Source organism: Dermacentor albipictus, chromosome 5 (genome assembly GCF_038994185.2).
Source record: "Dermacentor albipictus isolate Rhodes 1998 colony chromosome 5, USDA_Dalb.pri_finalv2, whole genome shotgun sequence".
NCBI lineage: Eukaryota > Metazoa > Arthropoda > Arachnida > Ixodida > Ixodidae > Dermacentor > Dermacentor albipictus.
In genome coordinates this window covers 140,220,322-140,235,842 of record NC_091825.1, presented here as the reverse complement: position 1 = coordinate 140,235,842, position 15,521 = coordinate 140,220,322, and the positions used below count along the sequence as shown (strand labels likewise).

The window sequence follows — 15,521 nt, the reverse complement described above, 5'->3', positions numbered from 1 at the left end:
TTACACCTGTCCTGCGCCAACCGATTCCAAATAGCAACCGCATATTTCCTAATTTCGTCACTCCATGTAGTCTTCTGCCGTCCTCTACTGCGCTTCCCTTCTCTTGGTACCCATTCTGTTACCCTAATGGTCCAACTGTTATCTAGTCTGCGCATTCCACGACCTGCCCAGCGCCATTTTTTTTCTCTTAATGTCTATTATAATATCGTCTATGCCCGTTTGCTCTCTGATCCAAACTGCTCTCTTTCTGTATCTTAAAGTTATGCCTAGCATTCTTCGTTCCATCGCTCTTTGCGCGGTCCTTAACTTGTTCTCAAGCTTCTTTGTCAGCCTCCAAGTCTCTGCGCCGTATGTCAGCAGCGGTAAAATGCACTGATTGTATACTTTCCTTTTCAATGATAACGGTAAGCTCCCATTCAGGAGCTCACGGTGTCTGCCGTATGCGATCCAATTTTGTATACATCACTTTAATCTTTTTTTTTTTCTTCCTCAATACTTATATTACCTTATACCGCGCTACCTATGCCTGCACCGGACTTGGTCGTATTAATCTGTTGCCTGCTTTCTTTCCGCCAATGCTCTAAACAGCTCTTGTTTATCTCGACTGCTGACCGTTTGATGATTCTGTTCACTTTAAATCCAAGCGCTTCTGAAAGGTGCGCGTTACCTACGGGTCTCACTGGGTGAATCTCTTCGCATTCCATTAGGATGTACTGAGCGGTCTCCGCATTTTTTGCTGCAGCATATACACGCCTGATTTTGCTGCGAATACTTGCTCCAGTATGTTTTTGTCGTTAGGCAACCAGCTCGAGCCTCACATAGCAAGACACCTCCCTTCGTGTTATTTTTCCTTCTAACTTCTTTCTCCTCATTCTTGTAAATCTTCATGGTCTTTTTTGTTTCCGTTCTTGGCATCCGATTCACTGTCTTAGTTTCTTCCACTTCCTTTTTGATGATTCCTGGTTGTCTACCTACACTTTCAATAACCCTGTACTTGGTTGCGAACTTTCATGATCTCTTCTTCCATTCTGTGTCCACGCTTTTCAGGTACAGCTGCTTGTGCACTTTAGCCGCCCATTTATTTTGCTCCATTTTCCTGAGTCTTTCTTTCAAAACTAATTTTGCTCCGCAACTCTCTGGCTTTAAACGAGGCCCAACCCATGTCACTCTCATTTGTGGTTTTGCCGTGGGCTCCCGAAGTCAATCGACCTGCCGATCTTTAGTTAACTTCCAACCTGGACACTTTATCCGATTTTAAGCTCAGAATGGCATTTGCGAACGTCGGCGCTGGCAACGTTACTCCTTTTCAGATTCCACGCACCACCTCATATTATTGTGCGCCCAAAGTGCTCTGTTTCATTATAGTGCTGCATTCCGCTTCCCCCTTATTTTCAGACTATCTTGATGGGTGCTTGAGTAAGTCTTTCCTTCGCTTATGCATACGCTGAGTTATTTATGTTGCTTGACCATGGGTATGACTTGCTGTTGAAATAACCCCACGTATAATTAAATATTCGTCTATTCATTAAGGATCATAATTCACGATTTCTATTTACTAAACTTAAGGTCTAGATTTGTCGCTGCGGTGGCACACACATTTGCAAGTGTCTGTAGTATTGGGCAACTGCGTACCAATGGACGGAGAACAAAAAAAAAAAGAAAAAGACGGACCCAAGTGCTTTTTTTTTTTTTTACACGCCTGAGAGAACCCGAACAACTAGAACTTATACTCAAACAAGCTGTGTGACCGGGCTTCCTTCTGTTCACTGTCCGCTTGTGCGCTGTTGAATTGCCAATTAGACCAGTCCCACGCCGTTAGTACAAGCCGAAGCCGATTTCGTGATAACGCATACAACAGGGGCCTGGAAGGGATAGCTTCGAAACAGTGGACGTAAGCTTAAACAAGACTGTAGGAACAACAGTTACAACACAAAAACGGATGGGTTGAGCTTGGTAGCACGGGCTTGAACAGAAGCGTACAAATAGGGGGTGGGGGATGTACACAGTGCGGTCCACTGTTAAAGGAAACACCAAATTACTATTTCGGGAATTTTTACGGCTCAGTTTTGGCAACAGGCCCGAGTAATTTGATACGTTAAACTTATGTTGCCTATACATGTTCCCTTAAACAGTGGAACGCATCGAACCTCCAGCCAGCCCCCTAAATCCCGTTGTCACTCACACCTCCACCAAACCATGAGCTCCATATACTTGCTAGCTTCAAGTCTGCCAAGTGTCTCAAAATTCTCACAAGAAATGTACGAATAAGCAACTAGCGCTCATTATTACGCGCAGTGAGTTTCACCAACACGCAAGACACGGTTCTGAACACCACCCAGTCTTTCACAGCCTTCTGTGCTTCGTAGCCATTACCACACCGCTCTGTTCTAAAGGTCGGTCGTAGACTCGTAGAACAGCGTGTATCTATAGCTTTGTCGCATCTACGCTTCTCACTAAGTCAAGAGGTACCCTTTCAGAGTGCCATAAGAAAGCTGTTCTCTGCGTTATGTTTGCCACGTATTCTCACGACCCACATTCAACTGCTGTGTTGATTTAAGTGTCGGTTTCTGGCAGCGATATCACGCTCTCTTCCATTCAGTTCTCTGTAGTGCGCCCTGCTGCAGTCGCCTGTATAGTATATTGACAAGTAAAGCAGCTTAGAGCCCCTCTCACGACATACAAGTTCGTCGAAGAACAAGTGTATTGGAAGCATATTACAAGATGACAACGGCAAGGTCAAAGTCTTGGTCCTTAATGGCTCTAGCGCAATATCAAACACCTAATCTGGTATTCTGTGTTGAATCACACGCAATGACTGGCGTTTCATATGCTATGAGTGTTATATATAAATGCACGAGACAACTATTCATCCTATTCCGAACTAGGATGTTGGATCGATACCTGCGGCTTTGTAAGTCCGGTGATAAAATTGTCGCTGACAAAAAAGCAATAAAAAATAAACGTCACACAAGCCGCATGTTTTAGGCATCCGTTTCAACATTCAAGCATTACGCGCTTAGCCCGATTCAAAAATATTTGTCACTTAGACGTCATTGCGTTCACGTTATGTTTTCTGCCCCCCAAAAAAATAAACGTGTCCGCATAAATCAGTTTCGAAGGTACGCAAATGCTAAACGAATTTCTATTTTAGGATCTGGTTCGACGTGAAACTAGGGAGCGACTTACTACTCAAAAAATGACCCGAGCGAAAAAACGCTTATGTTCTCGATGCCTTTATCATGACCTGCACGCTACCTGGAGCGCCTATAGTATCAACAGTCAACTTAGGGACTTCAGAGAGAATTCACTTAGGTGTAGCGAATGCTAGACGCCAGCCGCATGGATCGCGCTATATGCAGCTGCGACCAACGTTACATTGGGTGCAAATGCGCGCAGTCCGGATATGTTCTGAAGTTTCTTCTCGTTTCTTTTTGTTGCTCGCTCCCATTCTCAGCAAGGTTACAGCAACCGCTCACAGGTGCAAAGTTGAGGGCTACAACTGATTGAACGCGTGCATGCGCTTGCTGTCCCGCAGCTGTTCCCCGTCCTCGCCTCATCTAACACAGGACGCACGACTATTCGCTGCTGCTTCTCTATTATTTGTTGCGTAATTTCCCAGACAACAGAGCACGTATAGAGTTGCGTGAGCTTCGCACGGCGCAATGTCTCAACTAAAGAACGGCAGAAAAGTAGTAGAAAGAACGTCACTCACACCACAATCGCAGGGTGTAAGGATACTCAGGCTCATCGCAGCTGCTCGTGCCACCTCTGGGTCGCATCGGGAATGCAATATTCCTCGGCACGATCGATGCATTATTAGGCGGCACGAAGCGTAACAGAAAACTTGCGACCAATCGTGCGTCGCGCAGCCTGTCCATTTCGCTGCTTGAATAATCGGAGAGACGGACAGGTGGCGCATTTATTATCCCGGCTAAGATGTGAGGTACTTCGCCAAACGCATGCTGGCGTATTTGTATTAACCACAAATGGTTAACACAATAGCCCTCTGCCAAGTTATGACCGGCGGTGACCAGTTGAGAGTGCTAAGCAGTACAACATTACCGAGCGCTATGCACTGATTGAAAGCGTCATAACTTTAATTAAAAACTACACGTTTCAGCCGGACAAAACTATTTACGGTTGCAACGGCTTCGTCTAAGAAATGTCAGTCCGAAGGAGGCCAATATGCGCTGAACTATTCTATGTCATGCATTCCACGGCATCAAACATGCACGTCGTCCTCGACATTTCAACGCGCATCGCCGTCACGGCGATGTAAACATCGCACATGGGAAGACGCAACGGTCCCGGAGATGATTGAACGGCCATTCACTCTTCCTCGTCCTCATTTCTGGCAGGCGTCGTCATAAACGATCACTTCTTTCTCGCCGAGAAAATCAGGTGCGAAAGCAGCTGCGACTCACCGTTTTTGGCGGGACCCAGTTGGCAGCAGTTAATCCCGCAGGCACAACCACACAACACCCACCATTCGCGTTCAAACAGCGCAACGAACCGGCTTTTCTTTCGGCTAGGCTTGGCCAGCGTTTGCCTGCTAGCAAGCCGACCAAACCGGTTGCGCTGCTTTCGCTTTCGGTTTCCTCCTTGAGGATCGGTGTGGCAGGTGGTGTAGAGTTTCTAAATAAATAGTAATCTGAAACTCTATGGCGGGTGGTGTTAGCAATGTACGGTAAAGCAATTGTTTCTCTTCGGCCTTACGTTACCTGATGCTTCCAAAATCTAAATGTTTCTTTCTAAGTCTGACATTCTTGATGCGCAAGCTGCTAATGCGGTTTGAGTTACCAGTTAATGGCAATTTTGGAGCACGTGTCTTAAAATTGCATGTCGACGCGTATCGCAATAAAAAAGAAATGCTAGCCGGCCGTTGTTGGCCGTGGTTGCAGGGCATTCTTTTTGCAAATGAGGCGTACTTTCGGTAGTGTAAGCTGCGCGAATGTCGCAACCATCGTCGCGCGTGAAGGTGTTAAATTCATTAAGACTTGGAATACAGTACATCGTATATTTGTTGGCCGAAGTAACGATACACATGATCTACACAATGTAATCTGTGCGTGCATGCTTCGAGCTTTTTCAGCTATCGCAGTCAAACAACAGCATAGAGACCACTGCGACGGAAAACAGCGGGCGATATGGAATAGTGAAGGTGTGCAGCCAGCTCATTAAAATAAAAAAGCTGAACTTTCAGCAAGCAAACGTGAAAATAAACATATATGTCTGACGTCGTTCAAGGATATCTCGATCCACTGCAACGCCAGGCGCAAAATGCTCTCACCATTCCAAACAGAGCGGGCATCAACTGGGAATTCTTTTGCAACGCTGGCATTCTTCCCGTTCCGCGCTGACACCAGCTGCTGGCGCCTCTGTGTCGCGGAATCGAGCCGTATGCATTCCACTACCGTGGCGGAGCTGCTGCTCCGTTCGAAAAGGCAAGTTCAGGACATGAAAGCCGAATGCCGTAGAGCAGACGAGAAAATAAACGTCACCGGGCCCAGCTGCGAGCCTCTTCGTCACTCGAACAGCGGCACGGAATCGTAATCTTTCGCCTGCAAAGATTTCTAGATTAACTCGCCTCTCTGGCGCTCGCACCCCGATTCAGACGCTTTAGGCCTCGCCTAGCGAGAAACAAAGCGAGCCCTTTAGTGGTTGTCTGCCCCCCGTTGTCTCGTCTGCGTCTCTTGCTCTCTTTTTTTTTTCGTTCTTGGTGGTTCTTTTGTTGGTATCTCTTTCATGGGCCACAGACGCGACAAGCCCGAAAGTGAAACGCCAGCGGTGAGGAAGACGAGAGAGGTTCGTCCGAGAGGGTTCCAGTCGCCGCTTCGGTGTGCTACGGTGCCGACGGGAGAGCGCAGAGTTGCACGGTTGAGCTCGTCCTAAGCGCTTCCAGCTGTGACGACGCGATGCGGCCCATTCTTTCTTGTCCTCCGCGTGGGGCCGTCCGCTGGAGGCTTGCGGAGGAGGGGTACAGGAGTGATGACTGTCGCTTTTTGCGCTGCCGCAGGCGTCGGGCGTTGCGTACGCGAATTATGTGGAGAAGTGCCCGCTGTGACGCCGGTGCCGTGATTTATTCGCCGGAAATTGCGATGCGATGGTCGATACAAGTGCGGTGTCGAATTGGTCGAGCGTGTGTCACGTTTGCGTGAGGAGGTTACCGAGCGGGAGGCGTTCACGAACGGGTCTTCGCGAGATTGGAGTGCGAGGAAAACGGAGAACAGTGGCGAACTGTTTTCTTTCGATCCACGCGTTATGCTCGTCAACTGCCAGGTGGCAGGCACTCGTTATGGTTGCACGCACCCCTCTGTTCACCGAATTGCAGCTGTACACGCCAACTATACGTACGAAGCCTCCCAGAGCAGAGCGGCATTTACTCCGGCCAAGCTTAGACGACTAAACGACCATATTCTAAGAATTACGCAGACGTAACACGTTATACTTTAGAAGAGCTATAACAGAACGTCTCATGTGGTATGACTGCTTTTCATTTTATCTATTCTCCGTAAACAAGGGCCCACTGGCCTTCGTTTGAACTTAAAGCAGCTTTTGCAGCGTGCGGAGGTGGGATATTCTGAAGTCACCATCATCACTGTGGGAGCCACGAGCAAAGATAAGGCGCACGCAGGCAAGCACCGCTAATTGAAGCAGCACTCGCTGCAGCGCGAGACAAACTTAAAATTCGTTTTCGTGGAAAGTAAATGACTGCAATAGCTTACGGATGAATAAACGTACACTCGCAAACTGAAAAAATTACAAAACACGGATTGACGTTTCGGCGCCCAATAGCTTACGGACTGTATTCAGAGATCCAAATCTCCTTGAGCGTCTGCGCGTCTCAAATGACCCCGTAATGCCTCTGTTCAGTCACATTCCGTAGCCGATTCGGGACGCCTATGAGAATGCACGCGCGATCGGAAAATCTATTCGGAAATCTGGTGCTTCAAAGCCTTGTTCTATTTCAAATGAGGCAGCTTTCTAAAGAAACTTTACTGAATGCTGTACGAAGGCATTGTGATGTCGTGTTCTATTTCATCCTGCTGCTCTGTCTGCAGTACTTTGATGGCATGTGTGGCCCGCAAGCCAGGATTGCCAGCGAGCTTCCACTATGAACGAAAGAGTGAAAGGAAATAGGGACGAGTAGCCAGTTTAGGTGTTACTAATAGCGCCGCTTCTCTTTTAAATGAACTCGCGCTCCTCTCGTACTGTATGTGCAACTTTCGTCATAGCAAATAACGAATCAATGCATCTTGTGTGCATTAAATGTTGTGTACGGCAACAAACCGAACCCGCTTGCCGAGCAAGTAGAACATGTTATTAATGTAGGCGATATATCTTTATTCTTTCTTTAATTACTTGCTGTTTCACACATATATCCACGAACTGTGCAATTATTCATACAATGGCTAGTAACAGGCTTCGTGCACGCAACACCATAGATCAGTATTTACCTTTGATCGATGCTCGAAGGAAAGTGTTGAAGCCAGAAACAACTTCGCGAATGTGTCATCGTATTTACGCAACTTCGTTTTCTACCATGCCGTCCACTGCGACCGTTGGAGCGAGCGGATCTGCCTGGTCGTCAACACGCTGCTTGTTCTTGAAGGACGCGAAGCATTTGAGTTCATTCAAGGCTCAGTTCTGCGAGAAGAATTGCTTTAGGCCCCGCTCGGCTCAGAACCCGTTAGGTCTTTTATCCGCGTATACGTTATTCAGAACCGCACCTGCTGCCCAAACTTCATCGAACCATTTTCTTTTTCTGGGGCTAGGGGGGACGGGGAGCGAAAACACGGCTTTTCCAGAGAGTCGCTGTTTACCAAACGTGAGCGGGTGCAGCCTGTGGCCGACGCTCTGAAGCTGATGCTCATCCTTGCTCGAGTCTGATGGAAAAAGCCTCGTCGCTCGTGGTGGTGCTTCTTTTTTTTTTTCGGAAGCACTCGTCCTGTGTTTATGCACCCCTTTCTCCCAAAAGAAGGCGCTATTTTAAAAGCCTCGCGGCGTTGTCGACCACGCCGCAGAGTGCAGGGCGTTCGAGGGCCGCTAGTCCCACAGTGCTGTGCATCTGTATAGCATGTGTACTGAGTGTCATTGCACTGCTGCGTTGGGGTAGCGCTGTGCTCAATGACATGGTATAGCGCTTTACAGAGTCGAAATTACGTAGATGAGCAAAGGTTAATATATATGTATATATATATATATATATATATATATATATATATATATATATATATATATATATATATATATATATATATATATATATATATATATATATATATGTATATATATATATATATATATATATATATATATATATATATATATATATATATATATATATATATATATATATATGCATCGCTCCGCGAAGGAGCGAAATAACTGTGCGTAGAACGTTTTGCTCCCTTCTCTTTTGTTAGGAGGAGAAGGAAAACTTAACCTGAGCTACAGATTGGTGCACCAGTTTCAAACCGGAGGTGCAGTGGGGGATCGCATGGGCGAGTTCGCGAATTAAGTGCAGGGGTGCTTAATCGGATGCCACTTCCGTATGCAATCGGATATTTGGATAGTGCGACTTGTGCGGCTGTCTCCTTTTCTTTTCTTTTTGTACGTGCGCTATATAGCTAGTTTGCCTCGGCAAGTCAACACGGCGATGCGTTGTCTCCCGTGCCAGCGTGTACAGTTAAAGTACACTCGCACTTTCCCACAGGACTTGTTTGTCTCCGTTCGCTTTCCTCTCCTTCGTATCACATCAGACTGCCAGCAGTGCTGTGGGGTTAGCCCGTTGCTCGTTTTCCCATACTTGTTCAACTATCGGCCTCATCGGGTGAGCCGCCATTGTTTAGCAAAGCCCAATCGTGGGAACTGTGGTAGCTCGCACTTAGACCCATCTTGAGGAAGTTCTGGAAGCAAGACTATCGCATGCGTTCGACGGCATCGCACTTTACAGCGCTTTGCACTCGGCGGTGTGCAAGGAAAACAACCAGTTTCTTTACAGAGAGTACGCAGTGATTGGATATTCTAGTATCTGCACTGCTCTACGCAAATAAGTTACGAATGGGAGAGCCGCTCTTTGCGACTATTGGCTGCTGAAACCCGACAGTGAAGAAATAATGTATACGGTGTAAGTTTAGATCAGGGAAGTGTTCTTATCAAACCTCTATTGAATATAGTTTATTAAATGGGCGCGCCAAATAGAACAATAAATTCAACTGTACTAAGAAATTACTATTCTAAAATAGCGTGATAGACAACCTAAACGCCGTAAGGAGGCTAGTTAAGCTAGAAAAGACGTGAAGACAAGTGGCGACGGCGTCTGGAAGTTCTCTCCCCAGTTCGCCGTGACGTCACTGATTTCGAGGGCGTCTGATCGCGTTTGTTAATTTGTTGTTTTTTTTTCAATAAAGATGTACTATACATTGTATTCTAAATGAGCGAGAGGGACAGCTATCCCAAGTTTCAGTAACTTCTTCTGAGCCGCCAATGGCCCAAATGAGAATAAGTACCTTTAAATCAGTGACGCCACCCTGACGTATCTGCGCGAAGGTTCCGGCGCGAAATTATATTTGGAAGAAAATGGCTTTCATTTTAGTATTTAGTAATCATATTACCACAAAATTATTGAACTTAGATTGCTTTATGACTCTGAACATTGTTTTTCTTTAGTGTCTATGTAACTAAATTATTGGCGACAGACTTCAGCACATGTATATAGAGTTGATTTAGATTAACTGATATGCAGTATTAAAGTACTGGGCCTTGCTTATACTTTACTGCATTGAGTTTTTTTCTCGTTTTTTTTTCTTCTCTTTTCGGGACGTCTGCAGAGATCAGCGCAGCTGCGGGAACAAGCTATTACAGGCCTTATCCTGACGAAGCAGACATGCATATTCCTTTCGATAAGTGGCGAGCTCGTATACGCTCCGTTTCCGCACACTTCAAGTTGGCACGCACATCCGACGTTCCATTGAAATAAGTGGCTGCCAAGGCCGGCGCGACCGAGGCCTATTTATTTCAATCAACCTTGCCTCGAAGAAACGCGCGGGCAACGAAACGAAAAACAAAATGGCGCCGCACGGTTTTTCAAGTTCACCGTCTATGTAATCCATCGCACTGTTCTTCCGCTGCGTTCTCACGAGAATGAAATAAAATGAGAGAGGAAGAGATAACCAAGTCTTCTTTCTTAAACAACGAAATCGAACGGCACAAATCTCTTGAGGGGCTCAATTCGTCTCGGGGAGCGAGGCGCCGTTGTTATTTCGATATTTGGAACTTGATAGAATGTCGAATGGGTTGTTTCGCTAGCGCGTGAGCTAGAACGAAGAGCGTATTCTCACTGAGAACGAGGATAAGATACGTTTTTGCCCGTAGCGAAATCTGACAAGTAAGCAGGAAAGAACGCTCCAGGCTTAGCAGCGCCTTCTCGGTGGATAGTGCATGCGTGATCCATAAGCGAACAGTTTCGCGTCCCGCGAAACTTTTGACCTGCAGGGGCTCTGGCTTGTATCACTCGTGCGTGGATCTGTGCTCTTAACCATAATAGTACCGCCGTGAACATTCAAAGATAATGTGCGTAACACAGCTAACAGGATTTACCGGCATCGCTCACAAAGCTATATCATCTCTGCACCCGTATAGCTGCACGAATAATAATATATGAAAAAAAAAGCGAAAGCATATTTTGCCAAAAACCTTGTTACCGTTATCTTCAAACTGTTTAGGTCCACTGCAAGACGAAATCTGCCTGCGATCTCCGTTTACCAGTGTCTTCAGATGGACCTTCTCTATCATTTGCCTGCAAATTCCTCCTCTCCATTTAATTGTCTGCCTCCATCGACAGCATCTTCGTTCCCTTGGCAACCATTCTGTTACTCATCGCATACACTGACTAACGAAAAAGCAAATTATAATGCGTCGCCGCGTGTTAATTGGCTGCTGTCGCATGCACGGAACTCGGAAACGAGATTGGTCTTTTTGACACTGACTGTAACGCCTATGGCTCTGTAAATTTGTACTGTGTGTGAAGTTCATGTACAGACCAACTCATTTTGCACTGTGAATTGAGCTCTAAGATTGGACTCTGTGCTGAACTGCATAACTTCTGAATAGGGCGTACACATGTAGAAATTGGTATGTGACAGAAAGTGATGATCCTTAGCTGAGCTAAGTGGCTTATGCTTTGCTAGATATGAGCGCACACATCTCACAGCAGGGAAATGAAAGACGGCGACACGTTTTGGAACTACCAACTGATCTTTGGTGACCGTCATCGGGTAAATTATTATTACATAGCGTATTTATATAGGAGCTTAAAAAACACAAAGAAAGATTATATACAGTTATCTATGCACGACGTCGTCTGATTATACTGCAAATTCATTCCTTTTCTTTTTTTTCTCTTTTTTTCTTTTTTTTTCCTATGCTGTTTGGCTGCTGAGCACGAGGTCGCGGGATCGAATCCCGGCCGCGGCGGCCGCATTTCGATGAGGGCGAAATGCGAAAACACCCGTGTACTTTGATTTAGGTGCACGTTAAAGAACCCCAGGTGGTCGAAATTTCCGGAGTCTTCCACTATGGCGTGTCTCATAATCAGAAAGTGGTTTTGGCACGTAAAACCCCGTAATATATATATATATTTTTTCAGATTTGTAGATGGAGAACTTACACATGTTCTACTGTTTTCTTTGATAGTTCATTTCGTCTTCGTAGATGTAGTCTTCTTTTTTACGGAATTTAAAAAGTGTCCGCTGAAATGTGGAAAGGAAAGAAAGGGCGTCTCTCATGTGTTTGGTCAATTGCATGGACCGGGGCCAATCGTTTATTGATTTGCGTGTTGTGGCAGCCGCTGTCGTAGACATTTCCTGTATTTCTTTCCTTCCTTGTTTCTTACCATATTATTAATTAATAATTTATTTACTTATTTATTTATTTAGACAGAGACCACCAAAAATTTAGTAGATGGTATGATCACTATCGCATATTTCCTCGGCTAACAGTTGACGATTGACCAAGAACAGGGATGGATAAATAAAAATTATAATATAAATTAAATTCCATTGCAACATTTCAGCACTGCTGAAAAGTAAACGCCGTAAGAAATGCTAAATTACATGTTCCAGGCAAAAAAAGAAAACACACACACACACACACACACACACACACACACACACACACACACACACACACACACACACACACACACACACACACACACACACACACACACACACACACACACACACACACACACACACACACACACACACACACACACACACACACACACACACACACACACACACACACACACACACACACACACACACACACACACACACACACACACACACACACACACACACACACACACACACACACACACACACACACACACACACACACGCACGCACGCACGCACGCACGCACGCACACGCACACACACACACACACACACACACACACACACACACACACACGAAGCAGCAATAAAATGAACCGATCTATTTATTTTCTTTCCCTGAGCGCGTTGTCAGTACCTTCTAGAATAAGCTGTTTCCACGTCCTCTCGCGCCAAAGAATCACTGCTCGAGTGACACGATCTTAAAAGATCTCTCTTATTATTTCTTTATTAATCTTTATTTTATTTTTCTGTTCTGCTTCTCTCAGATCGAGTTCATAACATGGTTCTGTGTTTTATAGTTTACGCGACTACTACGACTGGATACTATCTCTAGACCTAACCATCGAACGTTTTGAGCAAAAGAGAACACGTCGCAGAGAGCCTCGCTATTCTTTTCTATTTTATTTTTCTCACCAACTTCTTGCAGATCCACTTCGCGACTTTACTACTACGCTCAATATCCTCTCACGTTAACGCGAATCGCACGATCGCTTAAGCCTAACCTGCCATTTGGCATGGCTCACGAAGCTGCCATCTTTGGATGACGATCTTGCACTTTTACAAAAATATATACCCCAACTTCGCGTTGGAAGTGTTTCGTTTCGTTCGGAGCTGTGGACGAAGGGCCTGCGTTATCGCCAGCTGGCAGAGACGAAAGTTGCGATTGAAAAAAAAGAACAGTAACAATGAAACTCAATTGGATGGCTCGAAGAGAGCGTCAGAGCTTGACAGATGGCATCCGCCTGCGAACTTCCTGATAGCTTCCGGCCGCAGTCGGCTGCAGAGCGTCCGTCATTAGTCACGCGAGCGCGAGGCCTTGAGATGTGATGTGTTATCGCGCTGTCAGAGACGCCTGTACGCGGGACGCGAGATGACGCGGACGTGCGCGGCATGTAGTTACATCTCAGCCGGCTCTAGCATATACAGGGTGCCCCACGTAAGCTGAGATAAAGTTTGAAATCGGAAAGAAACGAAAACGTGTTAAAAAGCTGCACCGAATTAACCTCGCGACATTAGTAGAAGGACATTAGCTGGAACGTTCCCACTAAATAAATAATCACTTTACATAAGTTAACGAACTTTAGCCCTAATAAAAATGTTTGCTGAAAGTCTGATTAACAGTTGCATACAATTATCATCAAAGCTGCCAGAAATTGTGGTTGCTTTGTTACGTGTTTTTGTGATGAGTGCTTGATAACGTTCTGCATGTATTTAGCCACCGCGTTTCTGGTGCATTCTTGATTACCGCATTTGTGGTGCATTCGTGATAAGTGCATTTCTGGCGCATTCTTAATTATCGGTTTTCCGAGAGGCTTGGAACCACCAAACGGAGTAGTTACGGCATAAACCGAGAAATGTCGCTAAATAAAATGTGAAAAAAAATACTATTATACCGAGACCGATCAAGTTGTCCAGCGCTGTTTATTCCAAAAGAAGGCAACGCCCCAGCTCACGCGTGAAGAAGAAGAACAGGGAAGATGATGATGGCTATGTACAAATGAAAACGACGAAGTACGTTAATAGTGCTTACACAACTTTTTTTTCCTGATTGTACAGTACGGAGATTTTTCACGCATTTCACTTCAACTACACATTTCTACGTACAAAGTAAACTTAACAAGGAGCATACATGCAGTTCATTTCCCCATGAACGAAGTTTGAATTTAAAACAAAAGATTAACATCCATTCTTTATACTGCATGTACCTGTTTTCTTTATAGTAAGAGAAGTCAACAAAAAACAAATATGACAAGGATCTCACTTCGGAAATGTCTGTGCCAGAAGAGTGTCCAGTACTCTCGTCTTCAGATGAATCAGACGAAGACACCCAAGCAATACGAGGTCGGCCTATGTTGGGACACGCAGCTGTTGGGTGAAGGTAACGCTGCACATTCCATATGCAACTGCCTAGACGTCTCCTCTTCTATATCAGGCCTATCACGAGGTGCAATTTGCTCATTTTTGTTCTTGTCTGGTAAAGCCATAGCCTGAGCCGAATTTCCAGCCTGGGCTGGAAAATCGGCAGAAACAAAAGAATAACGGCTTCATTCACTGCGTGCATGCCGTCTGCTGGAGGATGGTGGCCAGCCGAACGCCTATACCTTTTAAGCATAGCGAGCTCATGCTTCTGGGTATCCTCCGGAGATAGCCGACCAGATGGCATGTATCATGTTCCGCAATAATAACATGCGATACCAGTGAGCATGAATACGTGCCCATCGATGGCCATGTAAAACTGCTTGAATTGTCTACTGAAACTAAATGATGGGGTTTTATGCCAAAACCACTTTCTGGTTTGGAGGCACGCCGTAGTGGAGGACTCCGGAAATTTTGACCACCTAGGGCTCTTTAACGTGCGCCTAAATCTAAGTACACGGGTTTTTTTTTTCGCATTCGATCGCCCCCATCGAAATGCGGCCGCCGTGGCCGGGATTCGATCCGGCGACCTCGTGCTCAGCAGCCCAACAGCATAGCCACTGAGCTGTCTACTGTAATGTACCGGCACACACACACACACACACACACACACACACACACACACACACACACACACAGCCATGGTGCTTTGACCACCAATATGGCGCCAGTGCGAGCGCCTCTTTTCTACGCAAATAAGCTATAAATTTCGACAGAATGCTTGTTACAATGCAGCGGGCTAATAATCACATCGACAGCACACATACTTGCTATTATGAAATCGCATTATATGGCCGCATTTCTGTTAGCGCCCAATAAACATCAGCACTGTCGCCACGATGACCTAAGCCCCTCTCAGATTGTTTCTAAGCGGTCGCGGATGGATTGAGCTTCAAGAAACGACCGCTGGCATTTGCATACTGTTGAGATCGCTTCAAAATTCGCTTGCCTAATTTCGTACTGAAATGTAAAACCGGCTGCTATGCGGCGGCGTCCATACACTGCTGCGAAGCAGTACGCGCGCGAGCCAGCTCGCGGCGTATACAGGTGCGTTCGTGTTGGGCACGGCAGCTACGCCGTTTGCCGTTCGCGGGCCCCCACTCGATGGCTCCTTTGCTTGCCAACGGCAAAGGATGGGTCCTCCATATCTGCGGCAGCTACAGAGCGACTTGTTTAATCGAGAAGAGCGGTCACTCTG

The 15,521-nt window shown here is 45.9% G+C and overlaps 1 protein-coding gene and 1 long non-coding RNA gene across 4 annotated transcripts in view; one reads left to right on the top strand and one right to left on the bottom strand.

The window, feature by feature from the left end:
* The window catches only part of LOC135908371 (uncharacterized), a 72,227-nt gene extending 67,690 nt beyond the window's left edge, over positions 1-4,537 (bottom strand). For all 3 annotated transcript variants that reach the window (XR_010566300.1, XR_010566299.1, XR_010566301.1), the window contains exon 1: positions 4,425-4,537. This is a non-coding gene — a long non-coding RNA (uncharacterized lncRNA). The remainder of the gene's footprint in view (positions 1-4,424) is intronic.
* LOC135908368 (cell adhesion molecule Dscam1-like) overlaps positions 1-15,521 on the top strand; it is a 120,696-nt gene that overhangs the window by 2,467 nt on the left and 102,708 nt on the right. The gene's annotated exons all lie outside the window — the stretch shown is intronic.